This window comes from Adiantum capillus-veneris, chromosome 26 (assembly GCF_014529385.1).
Source record: "Adiantum capillus-veneris isolate H3 chromosome 26, ASM1452938v2, whole genome shotgun sequence".
NCBI classification, from domain to species: Eukaryota; Viridiplantae; Streptophyta; class Polypodiopsida; order Polypodiales; family Pteridaceae; genus Adiantum; species Adiantum capillus-veneris.
In genome coordinates this window covers 86,664,339-86,689,212 of record NC_140956.1, presented here as the reverse complement: position 1 = coordinate 86,689,212, position 24,874 = coordinate 86,664,339, and the positions used below count along the sequence as shown (strand labels likewise).

The 24,874-nt window shown below is 46.3% G+C and overlaps 1 protein-coding gene and 1 pseudogene across 1 annotated transcript in view; both read right to left on the bottom strand.

Annotated features, from left to right (window-relative positions):
- The window catches only part of LOC147423788 (pentatricopeptide repeat-containing protein At4g08210-like), a 98,613-nt gene that overhangs the window by 4,566 nt on the left and 69,173 nt on the right, over positions 1–24,874 (bottom strand). The window lies entirely within an intron of this gene.
- LOC147423789 (uncharacterized) lies at positions 7,637–13,466 on the bottom strand (annotated as a pseudogene).

The window sequence follows — 24,874 nt, the reverse complement described above, 5'->3', positions numbered from 1 at the left end:
ACTCACACGCCAAAAACGACAAGCTTTTGACGAGGCTCAAGAGCTAGAGCTATACCGCCTATTCATGAGCATGGACAGTGCCACAACATGGCGCACCCTTCGAGAGCCACGACCGCCTACCACTATTGAGGACCCACAGGTATAGCACGATTATGTAGAGAAACTCTATGAAGTACCAAACCAGCCTCTGATTCCACAACCACCCGGGCCTCGACCCATGAGTTCCTCTTTCTTCACAGCAGAGATGGTCAAGAAGGCCATCCAACGTCTACAGCACCGCTGGTCTTCACATCATACAAGATTACAGAGCGAGCACCTCATCGACGCAACCGCCACTATAGCCCCATTGATTGCACATGTATTCAACCGCGCTATAGGGAGGGCTTCTCAGAGGAGTGGACCCAGCACACCATCGTGCCAATCCACAAATCTGGGGACACCTTGGACCTCGGGAATTAGAGGACTATCATAATTGGCCATACAATGGCCAAATTATATGATGTAGCTCTTGAGGCTGAGCTTAGTTCATATAGGAGACTGAGGGCCTACAGGCTCCTAGCCAGGTAGGGTTCAGGTAGACCTTCTCCACCATAGACCACGTCTTCGTTTTGCGCTACCTCATTGACGGGACAAAGGTGCGGAAGAAGAAGCTTTACTGCTGCTTTGTGGATTTCCGCGAAGCGTTTGACACACTCCCACGGGAGAGGCTCTTTCGACGGCTTCAGAGTTTGGGGATACCCTCAGAGATGATATGGGCCATCTATGCTCTCTATGAGAGAGTGATTGGGAAAGTTCGTTGCCCAGGCGGTTTGTCAGTGTTAATGTCACATGCACATCTAACCCTTTGTGCATGTGGACAAGCTATCTCAGGTCTAGGGTTCAGATTAGCCTAGGAAGTGTTCCGGCACCCTTGTCAGCCTGTGAGCAAGCCGTAGATGTCTAAGCACTTAGAGTAGTTGCATACCCCCTGATTGCACAACCATTAGTACCCAGCATGATCATTTTCTAGTCAGTGGACCTGATTTGGGGGAAGTACCTAATTATGGGGACAATTGTTAATTAATTAATCATTTATGGGGTCGTGGAGCTGTTGGTATGACTCCTCCACCCAATTTGATGCACCTATATAAGGAGGTCCTTGGGCGCCAGTAGAAGGCAGAAGAGCACATCCGAGCATCCTCTCGATAGGAGTGACTACAAAGAGTGTCTGGCCCAAGCCCAAGTAGACCGAACCGTACGTAAAGCAATCTCCTCAGTCCAGGAGTCCTCATGAATGTGTACATAGCATGGCGAGCACTGCGTATCAGCAAAGAAGTGAACCACAATGTGCCTACATCCTGCTGCATCTAAAGGGGTCACCGCAAACTTGGCCAATGGCCAAAGAGTAAGAAGCATGTATGTAACTCCTAGGTCTCCCATGTGGTGAGAGAACTCTAGGGCCTGTGTATGCAGCCACTCTAACCCTGAGTCGAGAGTCCACTCAGTCTGGTCCCTGCCGCAAAGGGGAAAAGAGAAGCCAACCACCGAGTCCAAGGCCTCTATCCCCCTAGCTGCAAGGAACAGAACATGAACCCTGAAGCAGGCTGCCTCAAGGTCTGATGAGGAGTCACCAAGAAAACGTGTAAAGTCGTAGGCAAAGAACCAAATATCGAAGCTCGTTAGACCACGAGGGACTGCTGCAAAGGGAGACGTCTATACCTGTAGAGGGGGTCGCAAGAAAGGTTGTCCCTCTCTCGCCAAGCGACTCATGGCAAAAGGCGCTGCCAAGAGATCTCCTAGCAACCGGAGATGGCCCTGTCCCCTGGGTCGACTGAGGAACTGGAGCGGGAGGGGGCGGTGGGGGAGAAGAGGGACGGGGGGGACCGGAAAGGTAGTGGGGCGAGGGGGAGAGGCGGCGGGAGCAGGAGGCGGGGAACTCGGGGTGAGGAGGGACTGTCGAGGGTGAAGCTGAGGTGGTGCTGGAGTAGGGACCTCGTCCTGCACAAGAGGACCGAATCGGTTGCCCGTGGGAACCCACTACAGCTGGGCAGGCGCCTGAGGACCACTCTGAGTGCCAGGCTGTCGCACTGTCATCGACCACGAACCTGCTGCCATCCCTCCTCCGCTTGAGCCCCATGCTTGGAGGGTGGCTCTGCCTGTGAGCTCTGTGTCTCTGCCTGTGGTGGCTGTTGGCCAGCCCTTGCAGGCTGGGACTGAGTCTGTGGTGTAGGTCGGGGCCTCCTCCATGCACAGGCCTTCGCAAGATGGCCTATCTGTCGACAAATGAAGCACTGGTTCGGGAGGCCCGAATACTCCACGCTCTGTCTAAACCAACCCCCCACTCACCCGAGGAAGGAGCATGACCTTCGGGAGAGTGCGAGTGTCCCTAACCAGAACGCGAACTGAGGGAATGCCGGCCCCCTTGGCAGCTACTGAGACTGCCGTGCGAGGTGTCTCCAGGACGGTCCTAATCGCTGAGCCTATCCTAAACAAAAGTGGTAGGTACTCCCTCCGCAAACCAAGAAAGCAGACGGAGATGGAAATGTCCGCCTCCTCTACCAAAACATCTGAAGTAGGGTCAAAACCATGTCTCCACTGTCGAAAGTGGGCTCGAACTGCTCGGATGGTCAAGGGGCTCATGGCGACGACCTTGGACGCTATCTCGGAGGTCTCAAACTCGATCTGATAGTAGCCTCGTCCGAGGATCTGAATGTCCAAGATCTTGCCCACCCCTCCAAGAAGGCGGGCCTGGAGAAGGTCACACAACTCTCCTCTGCTAGGTCTGGTGCGGAGAATCTTGCAGGTGACAGAAGTCGCCTGCAAGGGCTCTACCTCTGCGACTAGGCTTGCTTGCTCTGTCGGTGAAAGAGCAAGTCCGAATGGTGGGCTCAGCGGGGTCGGGCGAGGGGACTTCGAAGGAGTCCCTCTGTGGCGGAGCTTGAGCCTCCATCTGTGTCTGCTGCTGTGAAGAAAAGGCGAAGAGTCGTTGACGAGAAGAGGCCTTCTACGCTCGAGTACGTCGAGGAAGATGACGAGCTCAGTCAAGCAGAACACCGGGGATGCAAGGCGGGGCTGGAGGGATTGGGAGGTGGGGCTGGCGGGCTGAGGCGAATGGCGGGGCGGCAGGCGGGTAGGGCAGCGACGAAGGACAGGCGGGCAATGGACAAGGTGACGGGCGGGGTTGGGTAGCGGGCAGTGGGCGGGTTGGGCAACGGGTGGGACGAGGGACGCGCTGGGGGACTGCGCGCAACAGGTGAGGGCAAAGGGCGCACGAGGGCAGGGGGGGCAGCGATGGCGAGAGGGAGGGGGGCGGCACCAGCAGCGAGCTTTCGAAAGGCACACTACCACCGTATTTCTTTATTCTTTAAGAGGGTATTTACAAAGAAGAGTCCTGGGAATTGCTGTATCCAGCTAGAGTTCTAGCGAAATTTCGGTAGCATAACAGCCCCAAAACTTGCAGGAAACCAATTCCCCTACTGGAACTCACTTCCACTGGCATAAACCCTCTGATTTCTGCCCAAAAAAAGTAAATTCAGCTCGCTGTATTTACTGGTTTTTGCCCTGTTTTCAGCCCTAAATAGTCCCCGAACTGTCCTCTATCAGTGGGGCATTGTTCCCAATGGTTCTGGTGTCTGTATGGCTGAAAAACAGTCAAAATACAGCACGTAACCACTGGGATCGCACCTGTAGGGTGAGGTTATCACCCTCACCGGTGCCTGCTTTTGGAGTAGCAGTTAGCTACTCCTGTTCCTGCTCAGAGAGACTCTTGCCTCAGCAAAAACACATGTAACAACACACCTGTACATGAGTCAAATGAAAAGCCCTCTTGTGGGACATCACAATACTGCACGTAGGGAAGAGAGAGAGCAGTGTGAGGTATGCAAGACATGACTTCTTGAACCACACTGTACATGAGAGGGAAAGCTTGCAATCAATAGCTCTTATCCTGTGGCAAGCTGCAAATGAAGCTCCCTCAGCTTAAAATTTAGCGCCCATTTTTCTGCAAAAGGAAAGTGCGCCAAATTGTGTCACTTGGCACATTTATAAGCAATTTCCCGTTTCAGGGTTGCCGCTTAAAAACCTCCCGACTGGTTGCCCAGTTGACTTTGCGATAGAGTTCTAAAATGTTCCCCTTGTCTTTCCGAAGGTAATGACGCGAACAGATTTCATGGCCCAAAATAGCAGTTCCCTAATTTTTAGGAGATGCTTCCGTTGGGCTCCCACTGGTCTTCTGACCATCTATCCCCATAGGGACCGCATCCAAAAATACAATGTGTCCGAACTATCGAGTACTTTCTTTTGGTAACCCCACCTTGACTTGGTGCCTTATTGAGTTCACTTCCAAGTATCCACCAACTCGCTAAGTGCGACGAGGGGGGGAACCTACATGATCTTGAGGGAGCCTAGACATCCTCTTACTATACGAATTCCAGTGCAGACCAGCTTCCCGTCTATGGGTGAAACTACCGTTCACATTGGCCATACAATGTCCGACCATTTGCAACTTCAAAAAGAGGGTCTCAAAAATAAACAAAAATCATTGGAAAGAAACCAACAACTAAGGTTAGCAGTTGCCACGTCCTCGTGACATACCCCCCTCTTGAAATCGCAAACGTCCTCAATCGCATACCATAAATACATGCCACTGATGATCTTGTGTTGTTAGCACTCTTTTATCATCGCATGTATCCGCAAGAAAGGTCGTAACAGATACAAATGACTTAATGAGACCTTCATACTTTTGTCATTCCCATCTATTACATTGAATTCTTAAGTACATTTGATGTGCTAGCTCTACCATTAGCCCTCCTTCCTTTACACAGTTGGGTTGGGGCACAAGTAGGTTGTAACCCAAAGGCTTCAAGGTAAAGCTCCAATACATTTGGTGACTGACAATTCATGCTCTTCCATCCACTTTGCATCCATAGGCGGATAGTTCTTGATCTTAACCAAGTAGTGTCTTGCAACTTGTCCTTTAACTTTTCTGTCCTTATGTGCCAAAACTTGCTGAGGTACCAGGATCTCATCAAGTTCCTCAACTTCTAGCTGATCCTCGTCTGACATATCTTCTGGCACATCACCCACGAAGGGTCTTAGAAGACTCATGTGAAACTCATTATGAATCTTCCACGCATCAGGCAATTTCAGCCTGTAAGCCACATCGCTGATCTTGTCAAGGACTTAAAAAGGCCCATAGTAACGCATATTGAGCTTAAGAAACAGCCGTTCCTTGCCCTTCATCTTCTTTAACCTTGCCTTCTCGAACCTTAACAGAACCCAATCACCAGGTGATAACAACAATTCACGACGGTGACAATCGGCAGCCTTTTTCTCCTTTGCCTAGATCTTCTCCAAGGCAACTTTAATTTTCTTATACATTTCATCCATGTTTTCAACATATCGATCTGCCTCCAAGATCTTGTCCTTTGTATGCAAAATGGGAGGAACTTTTTTGCCGCCTTCAACAATCTCAAAAGGTGCCTTGCCAGTCGACAAATGCACTATATTATTGTACGCATACTCAAGCATAGGCAAATACTATTCCCACTTGCCCTTATTATCTGACACATAGCATTTCGGCAGATCTAAGACAGTAGAATTAGCTTCTTCTGACTGCCCATCAGTTTGTAGATGAAACGAAGATGAGAACTTGAGCGTAGTGCCTATGTTCTCAAACAATCCTCTCCAGAACAAATTGGTCATGTGAGGATCACAATCACTAATAATCAATTATGGCATACCATGGTACTTAAACATATTATACATGAATAATAGATTTTATCTTCTTCCTAACAGGGATAAAAATGGGCCTGCTTGCTGAACCTGCAGATAATGGTCCATATAACCATCATCCCCTATTGGCATTCTTGGAAGATCAAAGATAAAGTCCATAGCAATGCTTTCCCATGGCTTATCCGGAATCGGCAGTGGTTGTAACAACCCTGGTGCCTTTTGCTTGTCAAACTTGACCTTTTGACAAATCACGCATGCGTGCACAAAGGCATCCACATCTCTCCTCAAGGTAGGCCAATAGAAGAATGTCTCTACCGCTTAACTGTCGCATCAATACCACGATGCCCTGCATACGGTGGGACATGACTCTCTTCCATGACCTTCCGTCGCAATGGCCTAGTGACACAAAGTTTTCCATGCATCATCATAAAATCATCTCTAAGGAGGTAGTGCTCATGATGTTGCCCCTCACTTCTTCTGTTACTTGTTATTTTTAGGGTTTAGGCCCCTCAACCGGGATCTGCAAGTTGCCTCCATTCTTCAGGGCTTTGACACGTCAGTAGTTTGTGACAATTGGAGCTCTACACTCTTCACCTTCACACGGACAACTGCTAGAGAGTGGGCCCTAGGCACGTATTTAAAGGCCCTTGGCCTTGGAAAAGCACTACATGAAAAGCATCTTGTCTAAAAGCACCTGAACTCCAAAAGCTGGCAACAGCTAAAAACGTGGAAATACGTACACATGCCACGTCAGCATACTGCAACGCAACTCACGGAAGTCTGCACAGGCTGCCACATGGCACTGTTAGTGCAAATCGCGGGCGTCCATACAACTACCACGTCACCGTCTTTTACGCATGATTTGTGTGCATGCCTGCACGCTGGTCCTGCTTTATTTATGGCCCCCTAGGCACTGGCCCCATGGGACGGGGTTTCATAAGTTGGTAGGAACTTCCTGTAAAAATTATCCCACACGGCGAGGACCTATAAGTTGGTAAAACTTCTTCTTCATTAGGGTTTAGACACCTACACTGGGATCTGCAAGTCAGCTAGGGTTGGGTCTGAGAAACCCCAAGCCACCGGGTCTTCAATGGCTTGACACATTAGCAGTTTGTGCCATCCCCCCCTCTTGAAAGAAGAGTAATCATCCGCGAATACCGTATATCTACAAAACAACTCAAGTTAGCTCAAAAATTTCGAAGGGTCATTTCAACAGACATTCCGAGGGACAATCGGCTTTCTGATTCCAGATCAGAGCTCTTGATATTCTAGCGCGGAAAAATTAGCCATCACACCCAAACCGCGTTGATCTGTAACAAGTGTCTTGATACACTAATAATTACATACCCATGCAATCTCACCCAAATAGGAATAGTCAGTGGTTGGCACATCACAATGCAACACAAATGCTCACGTACGCATGGTACAAGACATAGAAATAGACAGTCACCGATGAACACTCCCCCCGCAAATAACCATCCCGATCCAGGCCATGGGCTGTTCAACGACTTGCAAATAACCCACGCCATGAGATATAGAGGCCTTTTACAACCAAATGCTTCCCACCGCACCCTGTGTCGCTTGGGGTTGCTGAGAGTAACCACTGCTCAGACTTCTTAAAACTCCCCCCGTAAATAACCACAAGGGTCCGGACCATAAGTAAAAGCAACACTTTTCAAACATTCAATACTCGCCCCGCAAATAACCACAAGGGTTGAGGCCATGAGTATGTGCAAGCATTCTCATAACATCAATTCTTTTCAGTACTCCTCCCGAGAGTAAATCATCAATCATTGACACCAATATTGGAACCAGAGTCAGACAATTCAAATCGGTACCAAGACAAATTCAAAATAGATAGCATGCATTTCAAACAAATTCCAAACAGGATCTTCAAACAATTTATCAAACAAAATTCAGACTGCTAAATCAAAGCATTCTCGACATCAGTCGAGACCGGAAAGATGTCTAGCTTTCCATCTTGAAAGCTGCACCAAAAATTAGGGTTAGGTTTCTTCCACAAGTTTGTAGACGACTGCAGCATGGTCCATAAGCTCTTCAATGGTCGAAGCTGGCTTGGACAGACAGTGTTCCTCTGGCGGTGATGGTAGCCCCAAGATATAGTAATCACACTGGGCCTCCAAGGTTATCATCTCGAGAAGAGACATCCATCGAGAGATGTTCAAAAATTTCAAGTTGTAATCTGCTAGGGTTTTTGTGGCAAGCATTTCAGATTACCCCACTCTACCAGAAGCTTAATTTTTCAAAATTGTCGAAATCAAATCCTTCTCGCATCAATGCGTAGGGTTCGCCAAGACAAACTCCTTGTCACAAAGTGATGATATGGCATGACCAACTAGAAGAGAAATGGCCGAGGGGACAAGAGAAACTGAACCGATCAACCTAAAGAACTTATGGAGCACCGACCGAGGGGCCCAAAACTCTAAAATCCCAAAGCTTGAACTCGGAGGATAATTCCCATAAAATGCACTGACATACTGACATGGCATTCATATGGATGATGACGTGGCACAACAATACGAAACTTCCACGTCTTGCACTAATGGGGCCACGTGGCAGGCTGTACGGATTTTCGTAAATTATGCTGGCTGCTTTTGGAGACCCTAGCGCTAGCTTTAGAGAGCAGATGCTTTTGGGCAGAAGTGCTTTTGAACCAATTGCTTTCAACCCTTGTAAGTTTAAAACAGCCCTTGGGTCTCTCACTCCGCAAAGCATCTGACGCAGAGTCTAAGAGCAGAGGACCCTCGGGAGTTGTACTTTACTTTGAGCAATAATAAAGTTAGGATGTGAGCCTGATGTCCACTCACTACGTGTGTCTAGGTGTGAGTTTGGTTGTGCAGGATGGATTCGGGGAGGGACTAGCACAGGACTCCTCCTCAGAAGGTGTACTCAGAGGATGAATTCAAGGAAGCAACAGAATGGCGAGTCAATAGACTCATGAAGACCAAGAAGTCGCCAAGGAGGTAGAGTAGAGCAACTGACTATCTAGGCTACTTGGGTCGAAGATCTACTTTTGAAAATGCCAAGAAGACAAAGAAACGAGGGAGATTCAAGGATGGTTCTAGTTCGTCCTCGTCTTCTTCTAACAGTTCTTCAATCTCAGAGTGCAGTGACGAGAGGGAAGAAAGAGCAAGAAGAGGAAAAGGATTCAGAGAGACAGCACGGGCAAGGAAAAGGCAAAGAAGAGTCAATCCCATAGAAGATCTCGGAAGTATTTTGATGGTTCAGACAAGGATTCTTCTTCCTCTAACAGTTCAGATTCTGATGAGCCAATGTTTACAAAGAGAAAGCACTTTTACAGAGCCAACCGGTATGATTTTCTCGAGGACAGGAAGAAGAAACCCAAGCATTTTAAGGAGGGCAGACAAGCAATAAAGTCTATTACTTTTTCTGGTTTTAAGGATACCCACAAGGCCCTCGCTTTTATTCAATAGTTTGACATTGCGTTCTCCGAAGGAACACCATTCAGAGCATTCCAAAGTCTGGAGGGTAGCACCTTATATAACATTTAATGCACTAGTAACTTGTGTGTAGCGGAAAATGATAACATAGTGAGTATTTCATTAAGAACAAGTTCCTAATGATTATAGAGAGAGTACTTCGTTGGAGAAAACAACATAACAATTATACCTAGCTAGTTTGGCATAGACAATACTTGAAAAGAGAGAGAGATAAAACAATTGACAACTGTTGAGGACCGGATTTACATGGAGCCGGTGCCCCCTCCAAAAAGGCTTTGTATTATAGCTTCTCCCATCAAGGAAGACTTTTGTACAATACAATCTTTGTGCTCCTTGACAAAACTCGTTGGTGCAATGAAGATGGAAGCTTCATGCACCAAATTATGCTTAAAAAACACACCTAGTGGGCCTAGCCTCAGTCCCAAGACCTCACACACCTTCAAAGATGGTGAGAGCTAGCAGGGAATGAGGAAAGATTGAGAGGAAGAAGATGTATCTTACGAGAAAGAAGTATTCTCCTCACATAATCACTCTTATAGCATAGCTGAGCTTAGTAATTAGCATGGTAGAGGAGATGAGCATCCCATTGAAGCCTGGCTCTTGGTTGGATTTGCATTCCATAGCCAAGAGTTGTTGGTGTAGGCCTCTACTTCTCAATGCTTGGAGAAGGAGATGGAGTTCTTGCTCAACACATCAGTTGTGTGTGTGTGTAGCAAATTAGTTAGCCTAAAAATGCTACCTCTCTCTCTCTCTTCCTGGTCGACCCCTCTTCCCATTTTCTCTTGCTGGCCTCCCATTGGCTCCTGCAAAGCTTAGCCAATAGCAATTAAGAAGCATAGTTGATTGATAGTCTTGTAACAAGTGTCCCCCCTTCCCCTTTTGTGAGAGCTTTAGGTAATAAAAATAATTTATTTAAACTCTCATTGGACCTTTTAGTCTTCTGACCAATAGGAATCAAGCAAGCCATTGGGCAGTTGGATGCTCATTGGACCCCTTGGTAGATTGTCCAATAGTCTTCTAGGGAACTTAATTTCTATTGGTTCTTTTATCAAGAATTTTTAAATTGATTAGACTAATTTTACTCTAGCCTAATTCTTATTGGTCCATCTCTATGGCCATCCAATAGGATTTGAGGGGAGATTGGGGGCATCCGGGCTAGGAGCCTGCCATGTGTCCATTATTCCCTTTGTGTAAAGGGAGAGCTTGGGAGGGTGTGTGTGTCTCTCTCTCTCTTCCCCTACCTTTAGGGCTCGCCCTATAACAGAATTGGACACTTCAAGTCAAAGATTCTACCACGACACCACAAGAATTCACTTCAAAACAATTCACAGTTCACAATTGGTTCGACACTGGCCCGCCGGCGGAGTTTCGTGCCTAGAGATATTGGCCCCAAAGACTGGCACCCCTTTCGGTATTTCTTTTTGTATTAATCTGCAACTCAAAGTACAGGTGAGTGGGAGGCTCTCACTCTCAAACTATGCGTCCAGATGCTCTGAGAAGTGGGAGTCCTGCCCACACTTATAAAGAGATTACAAGTGTTAGGTGCAGCGGAATGAATGTTGTATTTTCTCAAGATTAGTGATCTTTATTGCTCAAGGTTCCTTTTAGTTCTTAGGGAAAGAGAGAGCTTTCCGTCTTATGGAGAGTGTTGTGGTCACGAACAAAGTGAGTGGATATTGTGCGTGTAAGTGAATGAGACTGAGAGAAGGAGAGAGAAGAGATACGACACCGAGAGGTTGTAAAACCCTCCTCCAAAGGCCCCACTCTCGTCGGCGAGAGTGGTCTACTTTGATTGCACAAAGGTGTACAATGCGTATGCAATGGACTGATGCAATGGGACTATGCCGATGACGACGACGGTGATGACGACGACGACTTGATGGTTTAAATCTGGGATCTTCTAATCGCTGAATTTCATGGCTGTTTCGGTGGCTGAAAATGACTGTTTAATGCTGTCCTTATGGCTGAAAATGAACGGCTTTGTCGGGGTTCATGCTGAAGATGAAAACGCTCAAGATCTGCACTTTCTAGCTGAGTTTTTAGGTCATTATTGTAGGCTGAAAACTGATGATCTTTACGGGGCTGAATCTGCTACTTCTTGTGGTCTAAATCTGCTACTTTTTCTATTGCTGAAATCCAAAACGCTATAGACTGAGGTTGACCAAAAACGCTAGCTGATCTTACATTTCCAAAAACGCTGGGCATGTGAAAAACGCCAGGCATGCGATGGTCTTTCCGGCGACGATCTGATGTAAAAACGCCAAGGGCTTGGCTTTCCAGCGATGAATGCTGTTGAAAGCGCTAGGGATAGGAATCTGCTGCTTGGAGAAAACGCCAAGGCTTGGGATCTTGCTTGGAGAGAATCCACCAAGGTTCTGTTGAGCAAGGTGCTCCTGCTGCCTCTTCTGCCAGAAAGTGCTAACTTGGGTTTGCTTATATATTAACTTAGCAAAATTGCACTACCTACTTTTGTTGGAAAGTCACTTAAAAATAATAAGTGAAAATAACCAAAAATAGGAAAATAGGCTAAATGCACTGGAAAATTCTCCTAATTGATGCTAATAGATTCTGATGGGAATTCCGATGATCATGCTGTGTGCAATCGGAGGATATGCATCTATGCTAAGTGACTGGGCATGCACGGTCTACGAATAGACTCACAAAAGTGCCAAATCACTGCTAATCTAGACTTGACTGAACTGACTGAACCCTGCTGTGGTGTAGCTTGTCCACGGACACATAGGGTTGGGATGTGCACGTGACATCCCCTCCTTTTCAAAGTGAGGTACTGGTACCGAACTGTATGGGGTCGAGGGAGATCGCCAACAACATCCGGAATCCTGGAAGGGACTCTTCGCCGGCCCACTCTGATGTGTGGGTAGTGCGGTACTTGAACTTCATAAATGTCTGGAACGCTTGCTTCTTTGGGCTGCGCCGAAAGCGACTCAAAGTCTTCTGCGGCTCCTTTGATGCTTCAACTTCGTCTAGAGTCCTGCTGCTTCCGTCTTCAAGAATCTCCATGGCTGAAAATTCCTGAAACCATCTTCAACACAAAACCATGAACATACCTATTCCATGTAAAGTGAAGGAAAAAAATATTGTCTTTGCTAAAGACTGTGCATGCAATGTAGATGAACAAATAGACGGAGTGACAACCCGTTCATCAAACACATGCAAACAATGAGGTCCAATCTTTTCTGTTTGATCGAGATCAATCAACTGTGGCAAATCACAATGGAAATGCCCATGTTTGGTGCTCATACTATCATGTGCTCTTTCTACAACTGTGTCATGTCAAGGAAGAGACATAGAATGTGACTTCTTGACATATAGACTTGTCAACTTTTCATGAAGAATCCGCATACATTGGTGCTCATCCATGAGAGAAACGTGCTCAACATACAATATGTCATGCCTAGGAAAAGGGATCACATAACGATGTTGACTAAAATACAAGAAACCTTCACGAATGAAACACTCGAACAATGCGTGCGTATCAATCATGCGAACACATAATACTTCCTGTGATGGTTCTTTGGACCAAGGCTCGAGAGCCAAGATCGGTTCTTCCGGATCTATCGAATCTTCGTGTGGGGGATCTGTGGACCTTGACTCGAAAGCCAAGATCAATTCTTGGTGATTGATCGAATCTAAAACGAGGTTAGCTTCGCTAGGAAAAGCATCCACTAACACATCATCCTTGTGAACAATCACATCATCTTCATGCAAATCATCATGCTCGTGAGAAATCACATCTTGATCATGCAAATCATCATGCTTGTCATTGGCATCCAAATCATCATGCAAATCACTGGCATCCAAATCATTATGCTTATCATTGTTATCATCATGCTTATCTTTGTCATTCAAAACATCATCATGCTTCACACAATCATGCAAATCCTGTATATCATGCTTTGGAGAAGAAGAGACTGAGAGAGTCTCCTTTTTCCGATTCTGTTGCATCTGTGCCTGAGATTGAGAAAAGAGTCGCAAGAACTCTTGCATTTGTTCTTTGTTCTCGCGATAAAATTATGCTTCTATGGCTGATCTTCTTTCTTGGTACTTACGCTCGATGGCTGCCATATCTTCTTCGTAGGCTTTTCTTTCTGCTTCTCTTTCTTGGTCCAACTCCTCCATAGGAGTTAGTGCAATCTTTGTCGTAGATGGGGAAGGGTCCGAAAAACCTCCTGGTGGGGAAAATTCTTCTTCGCCTCTCTCATGCTCATCACCTCCAAGCGAAGTATCCATTCCGCTTAGAGTGATGACCATTCTACAATCGTGGGTTCTTGTGGGTTCTTGTGTTCTTAAGTCCACGAGGGACATGGGTTCTTGAGGGTCTTGGGTTCTGAAGTTCACGAGGAACTTGGGTTCTTGGGTTCTTAGGTACTAAAGTTCACGAGGAACTTGGGTTCTTGGGTTCTTGACGATCTTGAGGTTCTTGAGGGTTTCTTTTGCTTGCAAATCGCGTTGGAGAAGGATCTTCTCTTCACCCGAGTTCTACCCTTTTCTGTGGGCGCACCCCTTCGCGGCCTTGCGCTCACACCAAGGTTGCTTCTTCCCACCTCATGTCGATTGGCCGGCCGCTAAGTGCACAGTCCGCTCTCAATGAGTGAAAAGAGACACAAGGGGAGGCTGGACAAGCCCTTCTTTCTTGGGATTCCTGTCACTCTTCAACAAAACACGATTAGGAATCGCCACGCCCAAGTAAACTTGCGTTCGTGCGATCACAACAAGCACAAAAATTCTTGTGGTTCTTTCCTTGAGTAATGCAGAACACTTCCAAAGCTCTGATACCAATGTTAGGTGCAGCGGAATGAATGTTGTATTTTCTCAAGATTAGTGATCTTTATTGCTCAAGGTTCCTTTTAGTTCTTAGGGAAAGAGAGCTTTCCGTCTTATGGAGAGTGTTGTGGTCACGAACAAAGTGAGTGGATATTGTGCGTGCAAGTGAATGAGACTGAGAGAAGGAGAGAGAAGAGATACGACACCGAGAGGTTGTAAAACCCTCCTCCGAAGGCCCCACTCTCGTCGGTGAGAGTGGTCTACTTTGATTGCACAAAGCATAGTCACAAGGGACGCATTCCGGGACGGGGAAACGGGAGACGGGGGACGGGGGACGGGGCTGAAATGGATTTTTAGTGTAAAAAAGAGAGTGGGGACGGAAAGTGGGGACGGGAAGCCCGAAAAAGGGCGTCCCCTGTTACTATGGCACAAAGGTGTACAATGCGTATGCAATGGACTAATGCAATGGGACTATGCCGATGACGACGACGGTGATGACGACGACGACTTGATGGTTTAAATCTGGGATCTTCTAATCGCTGAATTTCATGGCCGTTTCGGTGGCTGAAAATGACTGTTTACTGCTGTCCTTATGGCTGAAAATGAACGGCTTTGTCAAGGTTCATGCTGAAGATGAAAACGCTCAAGATCTGCACTTTCTAGCTGCGTTTTTAGGTCATTATCGTAGGCTGAAAACTGATGATCTTTACGGGGCTGAATCTGCTACTTCTTGTGGTATGAATCTGCTACTTTTTCTATTGCTGAAATCCAAAACGCTAAAGACTGAGGTTGACCAAAAACGCTAGCTGATCTTGCATTTCCAAAAACGCTGGGCATGTGAAAAACGCCAGGCATGCGATGGTCTTTCCGGCAACGATCTGATGTAAAAACGCCAAGGGCTTGGCTTTCCAACGATGAATGTTGTTGAAAGCGCTAGGGATAGGAATCTGCTGCTTGGAGAAAACGCCAAGGCTTGGGATCCTTCTCGGAGGGAATCCACCAAGGTTCTGCTGAGAAGTTGCCTGTTGAGCAAGGTGCTCTTGCTGCCTCTTCTGCCAGAAAGTGCTAACTTGGGTTTGCTTATATATTAACTTAGCAAAATTGCCCTACCTACTTTTGTTGGAAAGTCACTTAAAAATAATAAGTGAAAATAACCAAAAATAGGAAAATAGGCTAAATGCACTCGAAAATTCCCCTAATTGATGCTAATGGATTCTGATGGGAATTCCGATGATCATGTTGTGTGCAACTGGAGGATATGCATCTATGCTAAGTGACTGGGCATGCACGGTCTACGAATAGACTCACAAAAGTGCCAGATCACTGCTAATCTAACTTGATCGGACTGACTGAACCCTGCTGTGGTGTAGCTTGTCCACGGACACATAGGGTTATGATGTGTCACGTGACAACAAGGGATGCCAAAAGTAGAGCCCCAAAAGCTGTCCCAAAAGCCCTATTAAAATAGGCTTAAAAATAAAGCAAAGCTCTCTCTCTCTCTCTTCTAATGCCTTGCGTAAAATAGCGTAAAATAAAGCAAGTCAATTTGCGTAGAAAACAGTCAACGCTTGCGTAGCCCAAAAGCTGCCAGCAATTTCCCTACGCAATTCTGCCATGTCAGCTGTACGAATTTCCATGATCTGCGCCGCAAAACGCGGGCCTGTCCGTACGCTGCCTGCCACGTCAGCATTTCAGCGGGGGTCATTTTCTGGGACTGTCCATGCCAATCGGGGAGGGTGTGTGTACCGGGCAGCCATGTGTGTACAGCGCAGCCTCGTCACCAGTTTGTGCCATACCCCCCTCTTGAAAGTAATGTAATCGCCCTCTTATGCCTACAAAACAGACAGAAGACATACACTGTCGTAGCAGACACTGATTGTTAGTACCGACGCATTAGGAACACACATCTAGCACATGTACCAATCGACAGTCACATCACACGACATCACAAGACAAATCACATTGAACATTCTTTGGGATCTCAGAACATGATTTATCGGCAATGCAATTAGCAATCGCATCTAGATCCACTCAGGACCTTGTAGATACCCGATTGACTAATCCCTATTGCAACCATGTCTATCGAGATCATTTTGACCAAAATGCTACAGTCGTTTCGTCTATCAGTTCCTGCACTTAAACAAGTCAAGAACAAATTAGTATCATATTATCGGGAATTCCAGTTCATAAAGCATTACAGCCGAATACTGTCAGCTCTCAATATCCCTAAAGCTCAAAGAGACATTGGTGACTCTAGTATCAAAAATCGAGGCATTTGTTGACAAAGGAGCGGAGTAACTCCCCTCTTGTGCGTACCTGTTGCACCAAACATCCGGCCAAGCTGAATTCGGGGTTAAATTTGGAATAGACTATGCTAAACCAAAAGCTTCAAGGTAAAGATTCACAATCTGAGGAGTATCTGCTAATTCCCTCCTCCATCCACTTCGCATCCAATGTAAGATAGTTCTTGAATTTAACCAAGAACCGCCTTATCATTTTACCCTTAATATTTCTGTCTTGATGTGCCAATATCTGTTCGAGAACAAGGATCTCCTCGTTTTCTTCCACTTCGGGTTGCTCATCAAGCTCCCCATCTTGGGGCACATCGCCTTTAAAAGGCTTCACGAGACTCACATGAAAAGCATTGTGAATCCTCCAAGTGTCGGGCAGCTTCAGTCGAAAGAAGACATCATTTATCTTTTCGGAGATCTGAAAAGGTCCGTAGTATCGCAAACTAAGCTTTGGAAAAAGCCTCTCCTTTCCCTTTTTCTTTCTCAGGCGTGCCTTCTCAAAACGTAAGAGAACCCAATCATTCTCCTTCAATTTCAAATCGCGATGATGGCGATCTGTTGCCTTTTTCTGTCTTTCCTGAGATTTCTGCAAAGCCTCGCGGACCTTGGCAAAAGCCGTGTCCAAGTCACATGTGTACTCATCGGCTTCAAAAATCTTACCTTTCGTGCTTAGGAAGGGTGGAACCTTCGTAGCACCTTCAATAATCTCAAATGGCGCCTTCTTCGTCGAAAGAGTGTATGGTGTTGTTGTAGGCAAATTCCACCAAAGGTAAATACTTTTCCCATTGAGTCTTTTGATCCAAGATGTAATACTTCAATAAATCTAAAACCACTGAATTCGCAATCTCAGATTTCCCGTCAATCTGCGGATGGAAAGATAACGAGAACTGCAACCGCGTGCCAATGTTCTCCCAAATAGCCTTCCAAAACAAACTCGTGAATCTGGGTCCTTGTCGGAGACAATCATCTCGAGCATGCCATGTAATCTGAAGATCTGGGCCACAAACAGTCTCGCTAAGTGATCCAGCTTGACTGTTTTCTTCACTGGAATGAAATGAGCTTGCTTGCTAAATCTGTCAATAACAGTCCAGATACCATCCTGACCACTCTATGTTCTCGGGAGATCAAAAATGAAATCCATTGCAATACTTTCCCAGGGGCGGGTGGGTATGGGAAAAAGCTGTAACAATCCCTGTGCTTTATGCCTGTCAAACTTAACCTTCTAGCATACCAAGCAACTGCCCACAAACTCGTCCACATCCTTCTTGAGTCTCGGCCAAAAGAAGTATCTCTCTACCCCTTTCAAGGTGGTAACAATGCCGCGGTGACTCGTAAAAGGTGGACAGTGGCATTCGGTCATAACCTTTTCCCTCAACGGCTACGTAACGCACAACATGATTTTCCTCATCAAGTAGCCATCGCGAATGGAATATCCCGCTACTATCTCCCCATTCCGTTGTCAGGAGTTTTTTGGAGCAAGGGATTGCGCATATGTTCATACCCATGCATAGTGCATCGAATAAAGGATGCCCATTTTCCAGAGCCAGGTGGTTACGTGGGGCCCACATGTGTACAGGTAGGACAGGGTGTACATAGTGCATCGATTTTCACTATTACCAGTACCAGTGTGTTTTTTCTACAATAATGAGGAGTTTCTAGCGCGTAAAACTTCTCGAGGAAGCTATCCGCGGGCCGACGACATGAGGTAAGCAGGTGCGTCAGATGGCATCGAGTGGCGTCAGGAGGTCGAACGGGGTCAATACTTGCACGCGGAGAAGTATGGACACGACGTGGGTGTTTTCTTGTGATACTTATGCAGAAAGGTCATCATGAGGACCAATTTTTGGGGCCACTTCACGTGGTGGCGGGATGCATTATTGAAAAGAAATGAGTGCCAGGTGTGCGGATGATGCAAAACGGTGACAACTATCCACTGCGAGGTCAGTTTTTGGCATGTTCGGGGTCCGTTTGAGGTCATCTAAAAGGCCAAGGGTGCCCAACTAAAAAAGCTAAGTGTGGGAACTGAAAAAACAAAGAGAAGACCAGAAAAAACGTGGAGAGAAGAGGAGGAACAGCCGCAGGTGTGTTTTTGGGGTTTTTGGAGCCTGTTTGGCCGTAAACTGCTCATCCGAGGTCGGATTTGAGGACTTTGACATTGTAGACTGGGGTTTTGGGCCGTTCCGGACGCGATGGCGCAGTCCATTTTGCCAAATTTCTCACTCTTTTTCTGCTGTTTTGGCTGTGTATGTTTCTCCTATGAGCGAAGCTTCTACTCCAATTTGTGATTGTATCTGGTATATTTTACCCATTTTGTGTGAGCTATTTGCCCCTTGGTGTTGGCCCAAGCTCATTTGTATCTAAAAATCAGAAATTCTCCTCTTTTGAGATGAGTTTTTTGGGTGTGTGTGTGTGTCTCTGTGTGGAGTGGGCAAGGGGATAGTCTCTCTCCTCTCACTCCATGGGTGTGTTTCCTGTCTCGGACAGGAAGGTTATGTAAGCCGAGTGGTGCCCCATAGTGTGTGTGTGTGTATCTTTCCAAGAGTGTGTGTCCATCCCGCTCACACCGTATCCGAGTGAAAATATCGACAAAATCTGTATCTGTGGCATACTGATCGACCATATCCTCGAAGCTCCTATGATGTATCGCGGAAATAACCAGAGCCAACGGGTCCGAGACAAAGCATCTGCCACCAAATTCTTCTGTCCGTGCACACACACAATCTGGAAGTGAACTGTGACAAGATGTTCGCCCACCGTATCTGCTTTTCCAATAGCTGCTTCTGTGACAAGAAGTAGCGTAAACTCTGATGGTCTTTGAAGATAGTAAAATCCGCTCCGAGTAGGTAATGCCGCCACTGAGAAAGAGCATGGATAACCGCCAAAAGCTCTTTCTCATAAATCTTTGCTATCAATTCCGGCCTTGAGAACAGTCGGCTCTCGTAGGCAATGACATGGCCTTCTTGCATTAAGACCGCACCCAAACTACGACCACAAGCATCACAATATACTTCGAATGACTTCTGCAAGTCCGGCAAAGTCAAAACTGGTCCTACAATCAATTTCTTTTTCAATGTCTAAACGGCAGTCACCTCTGTGGGTCCCCACAAGAAAGGGACTCCTTTCTGTGTCAAGATATGCAAAGGGGAAGCACTCTCTGCAAACTTTCTAATGAGCCGCCTGTAGTACGAACACAAGCCCAAGAAGCTTCTAACTTCATGGACATTCTTCAAATCGGGCCAATCACAGATAGTCTCTATCTTGGCCGGGTCCATCTGCACTCCTGCTGCTGAGACTGTGTCCCAAAAAGTGTATTTCTGGTAGGAAAAATTCACTTTTCTTCGCATTAATCACCAACTTGTGATCTTGTAATGCTTGAAAGACCTGAAGTAGATGTTCTATATGTTCTGCCTCATCCTTGGAGAAAACAATGATGTCGTCAAAGAAAGTGTCAACAAATAGTCTATACTCTCGAAAAATCATGTCCATCATCTGGTTAAATGTCGCAGGAGCATTGGTTACGCCAAAAGGCATCACCAAAAACTCAAATAACCCAAAAGTCGTCCGAAAAGCTGTCTTATAGACGTTTTCCGACACGATTTGGATCTGATGATATCCACTTTTCAAGTCGATCCTGCTAAAGCACGAGGATCCCTGTAGTCGATCAAGTATATCATCGATCCTAGGAATCGGAAATATATTCTTGATGGTGATTTTGTTGAGAGCTCTATAATCAATGCACATTCTCCAAGATCCGTCTTTCTTCAAAACCAACAACACTCGAGAGCAGTACGGTGAAGTACTAGGGTGGACAAGACCCTTTTCCAAGAGGTTTTTCACTTGGTTCATAATTTCTTCGTTCTGGGCTCGGCTCACACGGTAAGGTGGCCGGTTCGGTGGGGTGCTTCCAGGTATCAAATCAATGGTATGATCGTCAAGACGAGCTGGTGGTAACTCACCTGGCAAGCCCTCTGAAAAGCAATTGGGATGAGTCTGGAGAAAATCTTGGCGTTCTTTAATAAGTTCATACATATTTGTCCTATTCTCATCATTCATCTCTCTCAAAAAGATCGAGTGAACAAACAGACTAGATTTCATTAATTTTGAAATGGCCGAAGCCGATACAATAGGGACAGACTTCCCCTTAAGTTTTACATAAGTACAATGGTTTTGCCTTTCTCTGCAGTCAAAGTCGCTTTTCTCGCCCGATAGTCGACCACGGCATTGTTCTTGTGGTACCAGGGAATTTCCAAGAGGACATCACATCCTTCCAAAGGCATTATGTAGAGAGCTCTCTCTCAAGGAGTGAGTTTGGGTCGTGCATCCTTTTCTTTCTTTTCTGGATTGCTCTTCCTCTTTCTACTTTCATTGTTCGAAGTTTGTTTTGTTCTTTGCGTTTTGATTTCATCTGTGGGGTAGGTCAAACTGCTTGAATGAATGGAAAATCCCCGTTTCGAATGACTCATCAGTTCCTGAATGGAATCTGACTTTTGCTCTAAGCAGTGATCTCGGATTTCTGTAGAAAGTCCCAAGGTAAACCGCTAAATCTGTTCTTTGAACGAGATCTTCTTAAATGAAGAGGCGGGTAGAAAAGAGTACCATCTCATGGTAAGCCGTTTTGGCAATATGGTTGGTGTATATGTGTTCATCTTTCTTGATGATATTCTCTTTTTTTCTGCATCGTGGGAACAACATGAAAAGGATGTAGCAAGGGTATTAAACCGTTTTGATGAGTGTCAATTGTCCATTGCAGCTAAGAAATCTGAGTTTTTTTTTCATTGAAGTTACTTATCTGGGTTGTATCATTTCTGCAAAAGGCGTCAAGCTAGACCCCGCGAAGGTGGAACAGGTACGTAATTGGGATTTGCCCAAAACTGCATATGATGTGCGTTCTTTTCTTGGTTTATGTCAAGTATATAATTCGCACATAGAGAATTTTGCACGCATTGCCACACCCATGGCTGATGTTTTGAAAGGGGTAAAGACTCGCCGACAGCGCGTGGATTTCCCAAGGCATCCATTGAGGCTTTCGTAGCTCTCAAGGTTGCAGTGACAGAAGCGCCGTGTTTCATCCTTGCCTCTTGGGATGATCCCTTTGAGGTAGGGACAGATGCGAGCAATGTTGTGAAGTGTGAGCTTTGTCCTAAAGTGTGAGTCAAGGAGAGGAGAGTGGAATTATCCCACATGCTGTGGAGCAAGGTTATAGAGCTACTTATAGCTCACTTCATGAATGAACAAACACAACACTATTTTGCACTACATGCTTGTCTGTGGTGAGCTTGTGCTAAGCTAAATCAATACTCAAGATTGTGTTTATGAGTCCAAGCTAATTCTATCTAGGAACCTAATTCACTTGAGTGATAATCTTGCTTACACACACTCACACATTAACACTATGTTTCTCTTTCATCCACCCTAGCTAGCACGATCCCATTCCTAACATTTGGTATCAGAGCCATGGTAGAACTCCCTCATTCTCTCCGTAAGGGATCTCATACCGTTGCTTGCTGAATTTGCATTCTGTTTTTCTTCTATTTTGTTTTCAATATGGTGTGCGTCTAGAGAGAGTTGAGTAGAGAGTAGAGAGTTGTTTTGTGGGTGCTACTATGATTGTGTGCAGTGTAAGAGAGAGAAATGGGGATAGTGTAGAAAGATACAAGAGGAGAAAGATAGAGAGAGAGAGAGAGAGAGAGAGAGAGAGAGAGGAGCAATGGCTATCGGCTGTTGATGGGGTTAGGGAAAGGTAGCAGCGGGGATTGAGGTCCATCTATGACAGAGCTTACCCAATCTCTAAAGGCAGCGGCATCACCAAAGCGAACTAGATTTCAGTAAATCGGCCACCTGAGTGTTGATGTGCTTGCTCCACAACCAGGCAACCTGCAGATTCCTCTAATCATGATTTGCCTCTGTAAACTATGGGTGCCCAACAATAATCAGCCTACTGCTTCGCCATCGTGGTCCCCCAACTCCTTTGAGCGCCCACCATAGCCTGCGGCATTAACTTGCTGGCTGCGCGTCCTTGCCAAGTACACAGTGCGCCACACCTGCGTCTTACTGGCAGCTACACACAGCCCCTCGGCCCTCGGCTATCTCCACTCTCAGTCTCCCACCTACTACAGCCTAGAACGGTGCCAATTCTGCCGACAGCATCCTTTTGCTGCCTTGGTGCCAACAACCTGCAAGTCTCTACCGACCTGCCTGCTTGCGGTCCCTACTCTCAAGACACGTGGCAACCTCGCTCCTGCACCCGCTGGTCCCTCCATCGATGATTACGAGCTGCACTACTCCGGGTCCTCCTCGGCATCGAGCAGACTCCCTCAGCACTGATTAGTGCTCGCATCCCGTGGTCGTCTCCTCAAACGCGTATGCCCTCCACCGGCAAGGAGCACCTGCGTGCTGTGCTTTTTCCCAGGCCACCTTCACCTCGAGGCTCGCTACCCTCGAACCTACTGCAATGCATAATTTTCAATGTTCACCCTTTTGATGCACCATTAAACAGTTCTTTAACTGCTCGGCATAGCTCCCGTTCTCACCCAACGTGCCGACCCAAAGAAGTCATTCAACTTTAACCTTGGAAAGCAACAAAATGCCTACTTAAGAAAAGGGAAGGGTGATTTAATTTTTGCCTTGGCACAATCTCACACACAAAACTATATTAAAAATAAATAAACAAAAATTCCCAAAGCTTTCAGTTCCACTTATTAAGACTGAAATAAAAGTCATCAAGTCTTTTGAACCCACATTTCTTGTATCCACCACTTGCAACGGGGTTTAGACACTGCCTGCACAATGAATGTATGGTAAGACCGCCCATCACTATGAGCACACACACAAGCAAACAAAATGTAATATATGCATGCTCTACACCATTAGCTAAGAAGGGAGCAGCCTTGAATTTTGGACCAATGAAGATAAAAGAAAAGGAGACAATGATACGACAAATGAAGATGATGATGTGGGGAATGTTTCATCATCAAAGAAAATATTTGTGAAGAGTGACTTTATTTTTAAAGGTGAAGAGGTGCTTCGCAAATTAAGTGGCAAAGAAGGTCAAATAGCAAAGGACTGTTTATCATCGAAGCCTTGCAACAAATGCGGTAAGAAGGGACACTGTTATGTCCCGCTCACAGGAGAGGGGATCTAGCCCAGATGCCGTCGGGATGAGCGTCCAGTGTCTGGGCGGATGTAGTGTGAACCTGGCCAGTGTGGCCGGCCATTATTATAAAAGGGAGGCCAAGGCCTCATTTACAGTTATCGACCCCACTGGCAGAGTGCCAGTGGTTAGAGCCCGCGAGGCTAGGAGTGTGCGAGGTCACCTCGAGGAGGTGAGGCCGGGTGGTATGGGACGCTCGGTCTTACAGGTGCACGCCTACGTCCTCGGACGCTGGCCCCAGCACGGGGGAGCTGCCGGATGGTGGCTATGGTCGGGTGGTTCGTCCGACGCGTATCTGTAGGCGGTCTGTGTGGCCGGGAGATCCTTTCTCCTCGTTCGTTTCATGGTATCAGAGCCAGCTTGGCTGCACGAGGGACTGTGTGCACACCTATGGAACGGTTTGGTTCGGAAAACCTCGCCTTTGCATAGTTTTTAGTGATTAAATTGCTGAAATTGTTTACTTTTCTTCTCGGAAGCATGTTTGCAGATAAATAATATAGTTCGACTGCTGATTTTTGATAAAAACCAGCAAATTGACAGATGGGAGTGCTGGAAATTGAAAGATTTCCGATGAATTTACTGGTTTTCGACGAAAAGCAATGTATTTACCTTTAATTTCCTGTTTTGGATTAAATTTCAGCGTACGATATACTTTTACATCTTTCTGTAAATTCCTCTCTCTCTGTAAGCCTCTCTGTGCGAAGCACAGAGAGAGAGAGAGAGAGAGAGAGAGAGAGAGAGAGAGAGAGAGAGACTCTCACCAGCGTAAGAGAGAAAGAGAGAGAGAGAGAGAGAGAGAGAGTGAGAGAGAGAGACTCTCACCAATGCAAGGAGCTTCTGCAGGAGGTAGCGTGAGGAGGGAGGGAGATCCAGCGTGGATCCAGCATGGCAAAAACAAAGAGAACGCTACCTTTGGTTTGCGTGTGCTGGCCACGCGAGGGCGCAAGGCATGTGTGTGCTATATTTTTTTTTCTGCCCAATCTCCACGCGTCAATCTCTGGCCAGCGCTGCCTTCGAAAAAACTCCACGCTGATGTTTTTTTTTAACGCTGGCATTACAGAGTTAAAAAAACATAGGTTCTTAGGGTTTATTAAAATGGGCCTTTTAATTCAAGGTGGCCAGCCCCTTTCAAGCTTGAACTTTTTTTTTATAATAGTTTGAAACCTGAGTTTTATTAAAACTCACTTACAGAGACTTTACAGTTTGCAGAGAAACTCATTTTTGGGCCTCTCTACTTCTTTCTGCTGCTCCTCTCTCTCACTTGCTCGCGCTCCCATGCTCCCGCCATCACCCGCTAATGCCGACGCGTGAAGCTCTTCGCAACTTCAACTTTTCGCGACCGAAAAGTGCAGAAAAGGCTCAGTTTTGCGTGAATTTTTCAGTTTTCCACGCACTTCGCGATGGATTCCTCCAGCTCGGATGTGCAGCGTGACGACGCGCCACGTAACATTCAC